This window comes from Taudactylus pleione, unplaced genomic scaffold (assembly GCF_031769625.1).
Source record: "Taudactylus pleione unplaced genomic scaffold, aTauple2 ptg000471l, whole genome shotgun sequence".
NCBI classification, from domain to species: Eukaryota; Metazoa; Chordata; class Amphibia; order Anura; family Myobatrachidae; genus Taudactylus; species Taudactylus pleione.
This window is the reverse complement of record NW_028284873.1, coordinates 3,867,451-3,883,886: the sequence shown is the minus strand read 5'-3', so window position 1 is coordinate 3,883,886 and position 16,436 is coordinate 3,867,451.

Below are 16,436 nucleotides of genomic sequence, written 5' to 3'. Positions count from 1 at the left end.
TTGGGATGAGGCACTTGAAATCCCCTCCTGGGGTATCACACTGGAAACCCCATCCTGGGGTGGAATACTTGAAATCCCTTTCTGGGGAAGAATATTTATGGCTCCCTCCTGGGGCGTAACACTAGGAACCCCCTCTTGGAGTATAGCATTAGAGGCCCCTCCTTGGGGTACAACACTTGAAACCCTCTCCTGAGGTATAGAGTCAGGAAACCCCTGTTGAGGTACTTGACTTGAGGCCCCTTCCTGGGAAACAAGATTTGAAACCTTCTTTTGGGGTGAGAGACTCAAGGCCCCCTCCGGGAGTACAGAACTTGACACTCCCTGTTGGAGTATGGGACCTAAAACCCCCTTCTGGGGAAGCTGACTTGGCTTTTCCTTTCGGGGTACGCAATATGAAACCCCCTTTTGGGATGCAAGAACACAGACTTCCTCCTGGGGTGAGTGGCTCAGAACCCCCTTTTGAGGTATGGAACTTGAGACCCTTTCTTGGGGAGTAACGCTTGAAATTACGGCCCACTCCTGGGGATAACACTCGAAATGAAGGCCTCCCCTTGAGGCATGAAACTCGAAATGAAGGCCCTCTCCTGGGGCGTGACACTCGAAACGATGGTCTCCTCTTGAGGCGTGTAACTCGAAACGAAGGCCCCCTCCTGGGGCATGAAACTCGAAATGAAGACCCCTCCCTGGGGCGTGAAACTTGAAATGAAAGCCCCCTCCTGGGGTACAACACTTGTAACCCCCTTCTGGGGTGAGAGATTTGAAACCCCCTCCTGGGGCATAAAACTTGAAACGAAAGCCCCCTTCTGGGGCGTGGAACTTGAGACCCCCTCTTGGGGTGCAAGACTTGAGACCCCCTGCTGGGGTGCGAGACTTGGGACCCCCTGCTGGGGTGCGAGACTTGGGACCTCCACTCGGGGTAAGGAAGTTGAGATCCCTCCTGGGGCTACTGACTGGAGTCCCGTATTGGGAAAAACAGAATCCGGACTGGGACCGATGGAAATGGAATCCAGGCCGTGACCAGTAGAAATGGAATGAGTAGTTTCCCTGACTTTAGAAGGTTGAAATATCCTCCCAATATTTCTTAGACGAGGGTTGAAGCATCTTGTAGCAGGGCCCCAATCAAAATCTTGAACTTTATTTTGCTCAGTGGACATCACCTCCTTATCTGTAACTGAAGAAACGGGAATCACTGATGGATAATGGGGAGCACTGAAAGTGCAGAAATTGGGAGTCACACACTTGTCACCACTTCTCAGTGGGCGCAGAGTACAGTCCTTAAGAAAGTGATTGTCATAACCGCAATATAAACAGAGATGCAGTTCCCGGCGTCGCTGACTTTCAACCTCAGTAAGTTTAGGGCGCAGGAAACTTTCATGAATTACTTTAGTTTGTTTGGAAAAGCCGTTAGTCAATTCAGAAGTAGCACTAGAAAGCTTGGGAATAACTTGAAAAATTTTGGGACGGAGATTTTCTAGTTGTTCTAGAAGCCAGTAGAAACTCTTGAAAGGTTCAGGGTCACGCATATCAGAAAATTGGGGAACCAGAGGACACTTGAGAGGTTCACTAGCTTGCACAGAAAATTTTTCATCTGTAGGTGTAATTGAAACTTCAGAACAAAACTGTGGAGAATTCACTGGTGGAACTTGTGGTATGTCTGGGGACAAAGCAACTAGAACTGAATGAATAACCATCATTTGACTAGAGAGTTCTTGCAGCTGCTGTCTGACGGATTGCAAAGCTGTCTTCTGTGCAGTCACACGAAAGAGTAAATCCTGAAACCCTGCATCACCCTGGAACTTGGCAGCTTGCATATTGGGCTGTTCAAACTGTCACGATCCAGTGCAAGAATTCCTCTGTGGAGGACGGTGAGCTGAGGGGTTTGGGTGACTAGGAGAGTGACTAGACTAGGTCTCCTAGTTGCGGCCAAACCCAGGTTTGGCTAGACCTGCCCAGAGGCGCGGAGTCTAACTCACTTGGTGGTTTTCTCCAGTGACCCCTCCAATTGGGATTTGGTTTTCAGCTGCACCAAGTGAGCAGGTCGCGGCCCTCTGGACAGGTACCTGGGAATGGCAGAAGACCGGAAACTATAATGAATGCAATATGACTGGAGGTGAATGGAATGAATGAACTCAGGAAATGGAACTGAATGCTATAACACAGGCAATGACTGGAAACAGTTAAGTATGCAGAAAAACACAGACATATACTGGGGATTGCAAAGGCAAGGGCAGAGTGGACTCAGGGAATATATGGAAATACTGGAAATGATTGGAGCTGATTACCGGAGACAAGACACTGAGCAAAGAACACAGACATATACTGGAGATTGCACAGGCAAGAGCAGAGTGGACTCAGGGAATATATGGGAATGCTGGAAATGATTGGCAGAGACAATACACAAAGAGAAGTCATGCATACACTAGGAGAGTGCTAAATGCAAGTGCAGATTTGCACTGACAAGACACAGGGCAGATTGACACAGATATGTGCTGGGAGGTCCAACTGTGGGCTAATTAATACCAGCAGGTAATCTGACACCTCAGTGACACAAGGAAGCTGCAATACCAGCAGCACATATACAAAGACACACAGACATAGAAAACAAAACAGTCTGGATACTGGGAGAGAACTACTCTCAGACTAAGAATAGCTTGGAAGCTAATACTGGAAACTGGAGAACTGTGAACAGGCTGAAGTAACTCTCTGAAAGATTAGCACAGAGCAATGCTGGTATCACTGGAACAGAGAAGAAGAAGTTGAACAGCAACTTCCTGGAGTTCTGGAGGCGGATTTATACCAAGGGGTAGCAGATTACTGGAGCACAGCATCAGCTGACTGAAATCATGCTACCATAGGTTAGGACTACTGTCACATGAGAGGAACTGTCATGGCAGTGCCCATGATGGGAACTCCGATCCCCAGCACACACAGCCGACCATGGAAGCTCGCAAAAAGCACCTAAGGCAGAATACTCAGCCCCACATCCATCACTGCACCAGACGTCTGACCGCAAGGAAGTCAGGGGAAGCCGGCAAGGAGGTGAGAGAGGCCGATCCTAGGCTGAACCCTGACACTGTCACAATTGGTGTCTGCGAGTTACCTGTCTCAGGTGGTGATCGGGTTTCAATGGAGGCCGGCATGACTGGAACCACAGATGATGTAGATAGCTCTATTTACAAGACTTGTGTAGCCTTTGATGATAAATGACAGGAACTGGAGGGACCGGACTGGGACCGGCAGAAAGACTTGTTGAAGTGAACTGATGAACTAAGAACTTGACTCAGGACTGGAACAACGTGGACTGAACTGATGAGCTTGGAACTTGACTCTGGACTGGAACAACGTGGACTGAACTGATGAGCTTGGAACTTGACTCTGGACTGGAATAACGTGGATAGAACTGATATGACAGGAACTTGACTCTGGACTGGAATTCACGTGACAATGGTTGAAGGGAAATCAGGTAATGCTGAAACGAGGGCTAAACAGGGTAATCTGTAATTTCTGTGACAAAGGCTGGAACTCAGGTGCAGACTGGATTGGATAATTGGGAATAACAGGTTTCAGGAAGGAATGGGTAGGTTTGGGAATTTTAGGTTCACGGAGGGAGTAGGTAGGTAAAAGGAGCAGGAGTTGATCCACAGCAGGAAGCAAGGCAGGGTGACACGATGTAGGTTTACAGAGTGCCAGGGACCAACCAGGAGTAGGACTAGCAGCAGAGCACAGGCCAGGTATTGCTGTAACAGGACGTCTGGATGCCAGGTATTACTGTAGCAGGTTTTTGGGATGCACCAGGGGTTGCTGTCAGCAGGCTTACTGGATTGCCAGGTTTAGCTGTAGCAGGTTTTCTGGATGCACCGGGGGTAGCTGCCAGCAGGTCTACTGGATTGCCAGGTATAGCTGTAACAGGTTTTCTGGATTGCACCAGGGATTGCTGTAGCAGGTTTCAGGGATACACTAGAACGCAGAAACAGCATGAACCATACACCACGGGAAGACGAGATGTTCAGGCCCAGAATGCTATCAGGAGAGGATATATATACCATGGGTCTGGCAGCAATTGGTGGATATGGACGGTAGTCTGGTAGTAGCATTCTGAGTGGTGGATGGCACAACATGCAGAGGGAGTATTCATCTCTGCAGCTCTGAGAATCAGAACCACACCTGCGATTCCAATCAGGGCTAGCAGTGCTCACAGACAGAGGAGAGGCCAGGTGCAATAATCAGAGCAAATCCTCCAGGCAAATTACACACACAGATCCATGGGGCAGCTGACAGGGGTAAGTCTCAAGGCAAAAAGTTGACAACTAGACAGGGTCATCACAGTGAGACATTTAGAATCTCTGCAGTAGACAGATGGTGCCACAAGAAAAGAAGACAAGCCAGGCAGCAGATATATATATATATATATATACATATATATATATAATACAAAAAGTGAGAAACAAGTGCCTCATAGTGTGACATGCTTATCAATTTTATGCACGCATCATGAACACTTAATATGCATGCCGTAGTGTCCCAGAATGCAGACATGTAGTATATAGTCCTTGAAGTCTCTTTACCCCCCTCTTGCTGTTTAGATAAAGCTTTAGTCCAAGCTCATTAATATATATATATAGAGAGAGAGAGAGAGAGAGAAGAAACACTCTCATAGTGTATTATTCAAAGATAATTTATTCTGACACAAACCACAGACACACATATAGATGCGTAATTACATTTTAAAAAGTTCAAACAGGCTTATCTGAGAAAGTAGCAGCATCAGCTGACAGAGGTCCCCGCTTTCTCAACACATTTTGTCTCTTACACCACTCTGGTAGGACTTCTTCAGGAGCATATTCCCCAAACCGTAATTACAAACACCCATACAAGGTTAAAGCCAGATTTCCAATAATGGGCACCATTTTGACTCTTACTGCGCATGCACGAGAGTTACCAACACTCACGAGTGCTGTTAGATGGTCTAGTACGTATCACTTAGCCGGAGGTGTATCCTCCTCCACTCTATCAGGCATGTGATCATACAGTGCTGCCCGAGATACTAGCATTTCCTCTCATTACTAGAGGACAAAAAGCCACGGCCATATTGGCATAGTCTGTAATATTAGACTAGTAAACACCATTTTGTAAGAGTTCCACTTCATATGAAAAACAATTATATAGGTTGGTATATCAAATTATTGTGGGTATTAAGGAAGCAAATAGACTACTGGGTGACCAAGTATCCTATAATAAATTAGAGAAGGACCCTACTTTGAAATGTATTGATGAATTGTGTACTATATTAGTGGAAGCCTTACATAAAGGAACAGTTGCTAAAAATTAATGTCAATTTTTAATAAAAAATAATCCAGTAATTCCCACATTCTATTATTTGCTTAAAGTCCATAAAGGACTCGACAATCCACCAGGCCGCCCCATTGCGGCCCAGCATAGACTCTTTGACATCGGGTTGCTCAGAATATGTGGAGAGATTTCTCAATAAATATGTATGTGATTTAAAATCATTTGTCGAAGACACTACTTCTATCCTTCAAATTCTGAATGAAATCCAATGGAGTGACTCGTATAAATGGGCGACTATAGATGTACAGTCACTGTACACATCTATTCCACATGATAAAGGAATTTCAAGTTGTCTAGAATTTTTGGATGAAGATGAGGAGTGTTGAACATAAAGATTTTATTTGTTGTTTAATGAAATTCATTTTTAGAATCCTTCATTTTTCAAATATAGGGTACAGCAATGGGTACTGTGTTTGCTCCCAGCTTTGCCAATCTTCACATGGGAAGCTGGGAGTGCAAGTACATCTATGGAGAACACCCTTTTAAAAATCATTAATATTATATGCGAGATACATAGATGGAATTTTAATTATATGGAATGGTATGGAAATGGAATTTTGGGATTTTATGGATCAAATTAAGGCAAATGAATATAATTTACAGTTTACACATAAATTTTGTAATGTGGAGATTGAATATCTGGATTTGGTGATTGGAAGTGATAACCATGGAATTGTAAGTCGAAACTATATTAAGGTGGTTGACACTAACAGCTATGTATATTTTAGTAGTGGTCATGCTACAAAGTGGAAAACTAATATAATGTTTTCACAATTTTGCTGGATACATAGAAATTGCAGTTCAAATACCATGTTTAAATACCAAGAAGTTTTCTCTGAGAGATTCTGTGAGAGACAATACCCGGAGGACACGATACAAAAAGCACTGGATAGAGCAAGTAATTTGGAAAGAAATACATAATTGCAATATAAAACGAAGGTTCCCACTGAAAATAAAATATTTTTTCAGACTCAGTACGACCATAAAGAAAAGGAGATAAAAAGGATTATTAATAAGCATTGGGATATATTAAAAACTGATACAGTTCTGAATGGAATTTTACCTGAGAAACTGGTTACAGCCTTTAGAAAGGCAAGGAATATAAAAAAAAACAATTAGCACCTAGCACTTTAAAACCGGTGGAAACCATAACTAAACAATGGATCCAGAAAAGCAAAGGCTTTTTTAAATGCAATAGTTGCAATATATGTAAATTTGTTAACACTATGAATAATCAATTCTTTCATTTTAACATAGTATCATATAAAATAAACAGTCTAAAGAATTGTGTAACTTTATGGGTCATTTATGTTATAGAATGCCCATGCCATCTTAAATATGTGGGAAAAACTAAAAGAAACTTCAAATTACGAATACAGGAGCATGTGTAGGTTTCTTCTATTGGTCACTTTTTCTGAGAGTGTGATTCTTAAGTGTACCAGTCTTCCTTCTCTCCTCTCCTGCCTTGGGCTTGGTAACAAAGCTGAAGTGCCCTCAGGCTGTGGCAGGGTATAAGGGAAGGACCGGAGCATCCTGGGATTGACATGCTTTGCTGTTGGTGTCCGGTCCTCCAGGTCCCACCTACACCCCAATGTCTCCCTGTGGACCCTATGGATTTTGAAGAAAGAGAGTTGACAACCAACAGTTAGGAGTTGATTTGTTGGTATTTTCTCTCTCTCCAAGGCTTATTGTATTTTTTATCATGATAATTTAACTATGCTTGTGACATTAGCTGTGATTATCCCATGCATCCATATATCATCAGTAATCCCCATTTCATTTCAATAAAGAGAATAGCTTAAAAGAAAATCATATGTTAATCAAAAAAATATCATGAATTTAAAAGCATTTTATGTAGCTTAAGTTAATATGTATATCCTGATAAGGCAAAATGGGTGTTGACATTTTATAGAAAAAAGTTTTTTTTGCTAAAGAATAGTTGTAGTTTCTAAACCTCCTGGAAATTATATATATATATATATATATATATATATGTATACTGTATATTATTATTACATGGAAAAAGTGGTATAAGGAAACACCCAGTAAAGGGAAGTAAGGTAAAAAAAATAGCATAAAATTTTTTTTATAAATGTGATTATCTTCAGTTTCTTTATTCATGCCCAGAAGATTGCACTTAACTATTTACAGATGGATTCAGTATGATTGACCGCCGGCCGCAAGGTTCAAATCCCGTCATCGGCATCCCGGCAGCAGTGAAAATCCAGATCATCCTAAAGTAAGTATTTCCTACCCTATTCTACCCCCTAACCCTCCCTTAGGGGTGCCTAAACCTAACCTCCCCCCAAGTGTCTAATCTGAATCCCCCTTTAAGTTCCTAAACCTAACCCCCCCTTCCCCGCTGCCTAAACCTAAGTCCCCCGGGGGGGGTGCCTAACCCTAACCTCCCCCAGGGGTGCCTAACCCTAAACTCCCAGGGGGTGCCTAACCCTAAGTCCCCCCGGGAACCCTAAACCTAGCCCTCCCCCCGTGGCTGTCCGCACCCGGCTTACATTCGATCGGTAAGCCGGGTGTCAGGCTCCCGGTGCAGGTAAAATGACAGGTGTCGAGATTTCAATGCCTGTCATTTAACCCCTTGCTGGGATTAGACAGTCTTCCCGACTGTTTTATAGATGTGCTCCTTACATATAATGGGTGCACCCAACGTATATTTACCTCTCTACGGCTAGCGAGTCTGTCCACCTTCCCCACGGGTTCATCTTCCCAGTGATGACTTCTGGAATATGGCGCTGTCAAGTGACAGCAAAATATCTGGCACAATGCCAGAGCCTCTGCTTTCTAGTGTGAGGATGGCACATGGGAAGATGGCGCCATGGAGGAGGAGGACGGACAAGTTACTGCAAAGAGGTAAGATTCCTGGATGTGGGGGCCTGCTGCTCAGATGAGGGGGTTTGCTGCACACGAACCCCCTGAGACGTTAATACGCCCTTGGCTCCTTATATGAATTTTGCTTTTAAGGCTTTGATTCATCTGAGTCCCCTTCCAACTTTCTCTCTGTGATGACATTAGAGTTGCTTCCGCCTCCGCCCGGTAGGAATGCAACCAGGTTTTTTATTTAAAAGTTATTAAAGTATGGCTGATGTGACAATTAGGGGATTTCCCAGTTTACCCTAATATACTGTTATGGAAATCACTTGTACAGATGTTTGTTTTCTGAAGCTTCAAAATAGCATTTGCTTAATAGATGAAAAGAGAACTAAAATGTTTGAAATTCCCCTTATGAATTTCCTGCTCTGTTTGTTATAAAAAAAGTAATTGGGTAATACATTTCTAGTGACTGTACTAAAGGCCAATCAGTATATAGTGAATAAAACATATTTTATGGAAAACAATTCAGTCACATACACAGGGCCGGTGCAAGGTTTCTTGGCACCCTAGGGAAAACTGCAGCCTACTGAGGTGCCCCCCACCACCGCCACCAATACCCACCTTCCAACTCATCAGGTGAAAGTTAGAAGGCATCATCTTAGTTCCACATCCTCCCCTTGCATTTAGTACAACAAGAATATCTCTCTCAGACACATCCTTAATATTGTGATGGGCAGACTCTATTGCTCCCCCAGTTCCTGGCGCCCCTAGGCAGCTGCCTAAAGCTGCCTAACCCTGGCCTGGCTGTATTTATGATGGCACAGTAAAGACGATTTTTTTGCATTACATATGGAATACTGGTTTTCATCTGATGGTGTAGTTTCTTGCTGCACTAGTTGATTGTTTATATGTATATATATATATATATATATATATATATTTATCAGTTAGTGTCTATTTATCAATTAGTGTTGTCTGTAACTACCTACTGGAATATTGATACTTTAAGAAAAAAGTTTATATATTTGAATACGCATACATCTGGTGTGATAGGCAAAACCAGTGCTAATGACTGCCATTTTAAGTGTACCCCAACAAAGAGCCTGTAATACAGTACCTCTTGACTCATGGGAGCACCACCAACTTTAAAGAATTACTTGGATAGCATGATAATTACTTGTCCTTATGTTGGTTTCACTACATTCCCTCTGTAACATAAAACAGTTTCAGTGCGATAATCCCTACTTTTCTCCTTCACATTTGGATTTCTATTTGCAGGGTGCACCAGAGAGAGCGGTACTGGCTCTTCATGGTGCCAAAATTCAAAAGGCCGGCGGATAGAGCTCTGAATGACTTGGCAAGACTGCCTCTAATTAGACAAAATGTAATCCTTTTAGATTCAAGTGTTCCAACACCTAAAAAATCTTCTAAATCACAGATCTTGGCTTCTTCCAGGTAAGGACTTCTACCTTGGGCTACCTACCTCTGGTCCTCTCCTGGGGGTTTTTCATTCATGACTGTGCACTCTTCCACAGTTGTACAAAAAGGCATATTAAACATTCACAAGTTTATATATAAGAGATTTTGGGTCTGATTCTGAGTCACACACAAAGTGGATTTAGTTACTGGGTAGCTTTGGAGGCCTGAATTATTATTTTATGCTATCATGAGAATCCATAGCGCTAATGCGGTGGTTCATGTGCCAGCAAGTGGAAAGCCGTGTTGCCCACTGATTTTACGCCAGCTGCCACAACCACCATCATTAGTATCTGCACTTGCACCAGCCCCACGCTAGTTGCAAAAGATCTGTCAGGAACAAGCTTCCCTTAAGCTGGGTACACACGGTAACGATCCAATCTTGTTAACAATTTCCCGTGAACTCCTGAATACTCCCAGACAAACGATATTGTGCTTACACATGGAACGATTGTAAAAAGACGACCAAACGATATACATGGGTCATTAACGACTGCAAATCGTTAACGATATATCGTTTGGCAGCAAACAACTCATGATGCATCTGCTGGAATTTAAATAAAGGGTAGTTTATTTAGGGGGTATATAAAGCAGGCGCCATTTTAGCTCTGTGCACTTCTGCTCTGTTACTAGTGAGGTTTGGTTTATACCTGCTGAACACTGTTCATTGCAATTGTGCTCTGCTTTGATTTTGGCTTGCCTTAATAAAGTGTGTTTTTCCTGCATTCTTTCCTGTCTTCTATCCTGCATTCTGTGGTGATGGATTCCTATCGCTATTCACTTCTGCTAGCCTATGGTTCTCTGAAGCTGAGAGGGATCAGTAAAGGAGGAGGGTGAGGACCTGCTGGATAAAGTGGTTGATGAGGAGGGACACTCGCTCCCACATGCCGCTGCTGATGGAGATTAGGGAGAACAACCTGGACGATTACCGCAACTACCTGCACATGGATGACGCCACCTTCCAGGAGTTGCTTGGCCTGGTGCTTCCTTACATCCAGAGGCAGAATACTAATATGCGGAGGGCCATCCCTGCTGAGGAGAGGCTGATTGCAACACTGGGGTTCCTGGCTACAGGAAGGTCACTGGAAGACCTAAAGTTTGAGACCCTCATGTCCCCCTAGGCTTTGGGGAACATCATTCCTGAGAACTACAAAGCCATTGTGAATGTGCTCAAGTACCAGTACTGTAAGGTGAGTAAAAACAATACACGTTTTTCTTGTGAAAGAAAAGGTTTGTTTTTTTTTAACACTGTAATAATGTAAAATAATTAACCACCAACATGGCTGCATTTTTTAAACGTGGCAACCTACATGGCTGCATTTTGTTAACAGGTCAACCAACATGGCTGCATTTTTTTAACAGACTGAACCGACATGGCTGCATTTTGTAAACAAGGCAAGCAACAAGCCTGCTTACTGTATAAATTTGCTATCTGAAAATAGCATTATCGTATAACAATATTAAAACTGCATTATCAACAAGTTTTATCTGTCCCAATAGCTATGCTGCTCTATGGTATATGGTTGGTCAGACGACGGATTGAATAGGCCAAGATACACATTGCGCAAGTCCAGATTGAGGACCCTGCATTCAACAATCTGTCCTTGCGCTATGTGTTTAGTGACTGTGGGCCTGATTCAGATCCGCTCGCGAGTGCTAAGCACTTGCGAGCGGGTCGATATTTGGCCACTGTGCATGCGCATGCCGGAGCTGGCTCTGACGTGCGCATGCGCGAGACCCAGCTAGCGACGGGCGCTCCGTCGCTCTGGGTCTCGCACCAAAAGGGGACGGCTGTCGATTTTGATCGATAGCTCGCACCGTTTTGGAGGCGGGCAGGGGGGGTGACTGACCAAACGGGGGCGTTCCCGACAGAACGCCTGCCATTTGCAGGCGGCCCCACTGACATCACGAGTGATCTCGGTGGTGAGCTTCTGGCTCTATTAAGAGCCAAAAGTTCACTGGGGCTTGCCGGAACAAGACCTAGCGCAAGGGTCTCGTCGCAAGCCCCGATGGTTGCGATGGTTGAGACCATCGCGACCATCACCTGGGCGATCCAGCTCTGAATCAGGCCCTGTGTTCAATCAGTGTCATTACCACCATATACCGTCATTACCACCATATACTATAGAGTAGCTATTGGGAGAGATAAAACTTGTTGATACTGCAGGCAACAACATCAGTAAAAACGTTTTTCAAGAAAGTATCCTTTTCAGGAATACAATGTGGTAGCATATATATGAAACTGCATTATCAACAAGTTTTATCTGTCACAATAGCTATGCTCCTCTATGGTATATGGTGGGTAAGGCGCCAGAATTAATAGGCCAATAAACACATGGCTCAAGTCCAGATTGATGCCTTGGCATTCAACAATCTATCCTTACTCCATGTGTTTAGTGACCGTGTCCAATCAGCGTCATTACCATCATATAGTAGCTACTGGGAGGAATAAAATTTGTTGATAAATTGTGGAAGAAAAAACAGATCTGCTGGGTGTAATCAGTTAATAGGTCACACATAAAATACACACTTAAAAGATGTTTATAGCCCCTTTTGTATGAATGTGGTGATTAACCTCTCGGGTTCCAGAACAGTAAGTTCTGAAAAACTTTCCCTGTCTTACCCTACCGAGTGATCTTCTGTTCACAGTCAGTGCAGCAGGCCGACGTGCTGTTATTGTTCCTGGCCGAGATAACGGCTCCTATGGACAGCGGTGTTCACTCCATCCAGCTTTTGACAAGCGGCTGTACGATCACTCTGCTCCGTTCTGAGCACTGTTAGCGGATAGCCCAGGGGAGTCTCCACGAGACAGTAAAATCACTGTTGCTGGGTGCCTTCCTTCAGCTGCTCACTGCTGATGTGTATTGTATGTAGAGATGTGAGCCGTCCCCCGTGTTTTGGTTTTGGATCTCTATCTCCTTCAAGGTTTTGGATCTGGATTTGGTTTTGCAAAACCACCCTTGCATGTTTTGGTTTTAGTTTTAGATCTGTATTTATTTTTTCCAAAAATTATAAAAACAGCTAAAACCACATAATTTGGGCCTGTTTTTGTTCCTACAGTGTTATTAACCTTAATAATCATTTTCAGGCATTTCCAGGCATGTTTAACCACCTCATAATATTGTTTTTACTGCTTTTCACTAGAGATGAGAAGGGTTCGGTTCCCAGAGAACCAAACCCACCTGAATTTAGCATATCCGAGTTGGATCCAAGCAGACTCGGAGGTTCCTGCCTTACTCGGTTCTCCAATCTGAGGCCAAACCATAGAGATGGAAATCTCGCGGTTCGCGAGCTTTCGTCTCTATGATCAATGCAGTATATAGAGACCACACGACAGACGCCATTTCACTCTGGCTGTGGAGACTGAACAGGGAGGGTGGGTAGTGTAGGGATGGGAGAGGTGCTGGTGCTATCTGCTGTGTCCTGGGCTGCTGCTGATCCATTCTGGTCTCTGGTCACGGTGCTGTCACTGTGCTGTCTCCTGAGTCCTGATCCATTCCGGTCTCTGGTCACGGTGATGTCACTATCACTGTGCTGTCTGCTGATCCATTCTGGTCACGGTGCTGTCACTGTCACTGTGCTGTCTGCTGATCCATTCTGGTCACGGTGCTGTCACTGTCACTGTGCTGTCTGCTGATACAGCAGGGCTGTCTGCTGTGTCCTGGGCTTGTGCTGTGTTCATCTCTGGGCCCAAGTTCTGGACTCCAAAAAAAAATCAAAGTGTCTTTATTATATTTTTCTGTGTGTGCTTAGCTGGCTGGCTAAAGTAAGCGACAGAGCAGCAGCACAAATGCACTGCAATTTAAAAAGATATAGGACATCTATGAAACATTACCACACAGCAGTGGCAGACAGGATAGCAGTTTAATAAACTATAAAAATGTCAATCAGCAATGCCCCAAATTGTGCAAAATTTAAGGAAAAGAGGTGCAAGATGTAATTGTCCTTGGGCCTTCCCACCCACTCAAATTTGGGATATTATAAAGGACATGAACAGTTTAGCAAACTAAGGGCCTGATTCAGAGCCGCTCGTAAGCGGCCGCTCGTTCGTTCCGAGCAATGTTTGCCCAACTGCGCATGCGTACGGATCGTAATACGCATGCGCGAACCAGTCAGTGCGGCCGAAAATCGTTTGTTCACTAAATAGCGAATGCCTGCTAATATGAGTGACAGGAGGAGGCGTATGTGGGTGGTAACAGGGGAAGGTGCTTGAAAAAGGCCAGTGGAGATCCGAACTCAGGCGTGCTTAAAGGTCAAAACGGGCGTTTTATGGGTGTGCATAATTAATACAGCAGCGTCATTGACCACGTCACTTGGTTATTTTATAGTCAGAACTGCTCGCAAGATTGTGGTAGGAAAAACCAACCACAAGAATAGCGAGCAGTTCATACGCTGGTCGATGTACTCGATTAATCAAATAAATAGCGGACATGACGTAGGATGCGAGCGGCCAGGGGGCGTAGTTATCCAAAAAATGACCGCAAGTTTTGTTCGCTCATTCAGACATAGAGGCGTGAACAGACCGCAAAGAGCGAACGGTTCATTTGAATAGCCACCCCCTTTTCCTGAACGACCGTCCGCAAATTGCGTCTGGCTCTGAATCAGGCCCTAAGTACTTTAGCGACAAGGACTGACACTTTTGTGGCTGAAGTTCTTGGTTTTTTTGGGCCCCCACAACATTTTTTGGACAGACTACCTCCAATTATTAAGGAGGAGGTTGATGATGAGGGTGTTGGTGATGGAGATTGCATGTGCTGATCCAAACTGCTGGTAGCTGATACTGGACTGCTTGTTATTAATTTACAAATTATCATAATTTTGTTAAATAAATTGCATGAACTCACTGCAAATGACTAGATGGTTAACGTCCCTACCTCTACCAACTTTGGCTTTACAAATAGTACAGACGCCTTCACAACTGTTGTCAGGATTTGGGTTAAAATAATTCCACACCCAAGGAGTGGCTTTTCTGGTCTTATGCCCAGACATGACAATGGCTTTCTTTATATCATGAGCAAGAACTGCTGCCACTGGTGTTTGATTTACACAACCAACATCCTCATCATAAATATTATCATTAGCGTCAGATAGGACACAAATTTCCCCCTCATCCACCATTTGCACTTCCTCCACACTATCAACCTCAATTTCAATTATTTCACCATCTAATACTAGCAGAGCTGTCACGACATCAGTGATCCGCTGTGCAACTGGGTGACAGTTGTTATACTTGCTTCCTCTATCAAAGGATTGTTTAATAGTCAATTGTTGTTTTAAATTACTACTAGTAGTAGTCTTTTTGGTCCCTTTCTGGGATGAAGATCAACCCCCAGCAGCAGGCCTAGCACTCAAGGATTCTTCTGAGGGATACTGGATAAGGGAGGAGTCACCTAGCCTTATCCTGGATACAGAACTACCTCCGATCATTAGTGAAGATATTGATGATGAAGGTGTTGGCGGTGGAGATTGCAGGTGCTGGGATCTAGCTGAGGAAATGGAGCTAACTGATGCTGGACTGTCTGTTGTTAATTTTTTAGCACCAGTTTCTGATTTTCCCAAAAATGTTCCATGAACTCACTGCAAATTATGTAACAGGGAGGAGGTTCCTAGATTACTCTGGCTTTACAATAGGTACAGTTGGCTTAACAATTGTTGTCCGGATTTGGGTAGAAATAATTCCACACTAAAGAAGTGGATTTTTTTGTCTTATGCCAAGGCATGACAATAGGCTTCTCCTTATCATGGGCAACACCTGTTTCTTCCACTGGTACCTACCTGATTTACACAAACAACATCCTCATCAACAACATTTTCATCATCAGCATGCTTATTAGCTTCAGCTACACAAATATCCTCATCATCCTGGTGCACTTCCACTGCAGCATCCTCAATTTCTATATCAGTATGTTCACTTGTGCGGCTCATCCCCACATTTGCATAGGGCGCACAAGTGGTGGATGGAGGCTCCGCTTTGAGTACAGTATTGGAAAGGTCAAGCTCACACATGGCACCCGCGGACACACTTAGGGGTAACTTTACTTAAGTGAGAGTTTTTAGAAGTGAGTTTTAAAAGTGATGTTGCTCATAGCAACCAGATTCTAGCTATTATCTTCTAAAAACTCTCACTTTAGTAAATTTACTCCTTAGACTCTACTCAGAGATTTGTGACTTTTCTGTACACACAGTTAGTTCCTGTGCCTTAACGATTTTAGTTTTTTTGAAATGTCTACATGGAGAAGGGCTTACATCATCATAAGAGGCAGAACCACTAGTCACAAATAAAGGCCAAGGCCTTAGCCTTTCCTTGCCACTTTGTGTGGTGAAATGCAGATTGCCAAATTTATGTCTTTGTGCAGCTAAATTTCCCTTTGATGTTTTTTTCTTTACCACTGTAATATATTGCTTCTTTGATTTTAGATGCCCTGACTTAAGCCTTGTATGCCCTTTGGTAGATGACGTAGATGGACTAGTATCGTTATGACTGGTGGCACTGGCAGCAGCTCCAGCACTAGTATGTGGTTCCTGCTCTCCTCTCAACTGATCATTCTCCATATCAACAAACACAAACATAGTGGGGTACAACACAAGCATCAATTTGTACTAATTTTAAATATTACACTGCGGTATCAATTACCTACAGCATCACAATATTTTTATGAATATTACACTGCGGAATTACTGACCGACAGTGTCACAATATTACACTGCGTTACCACTTACAGTGTCACAATACATGTACGAATATTACACTGCGGTTCCACTTAGTGTCATAATATTTTTTA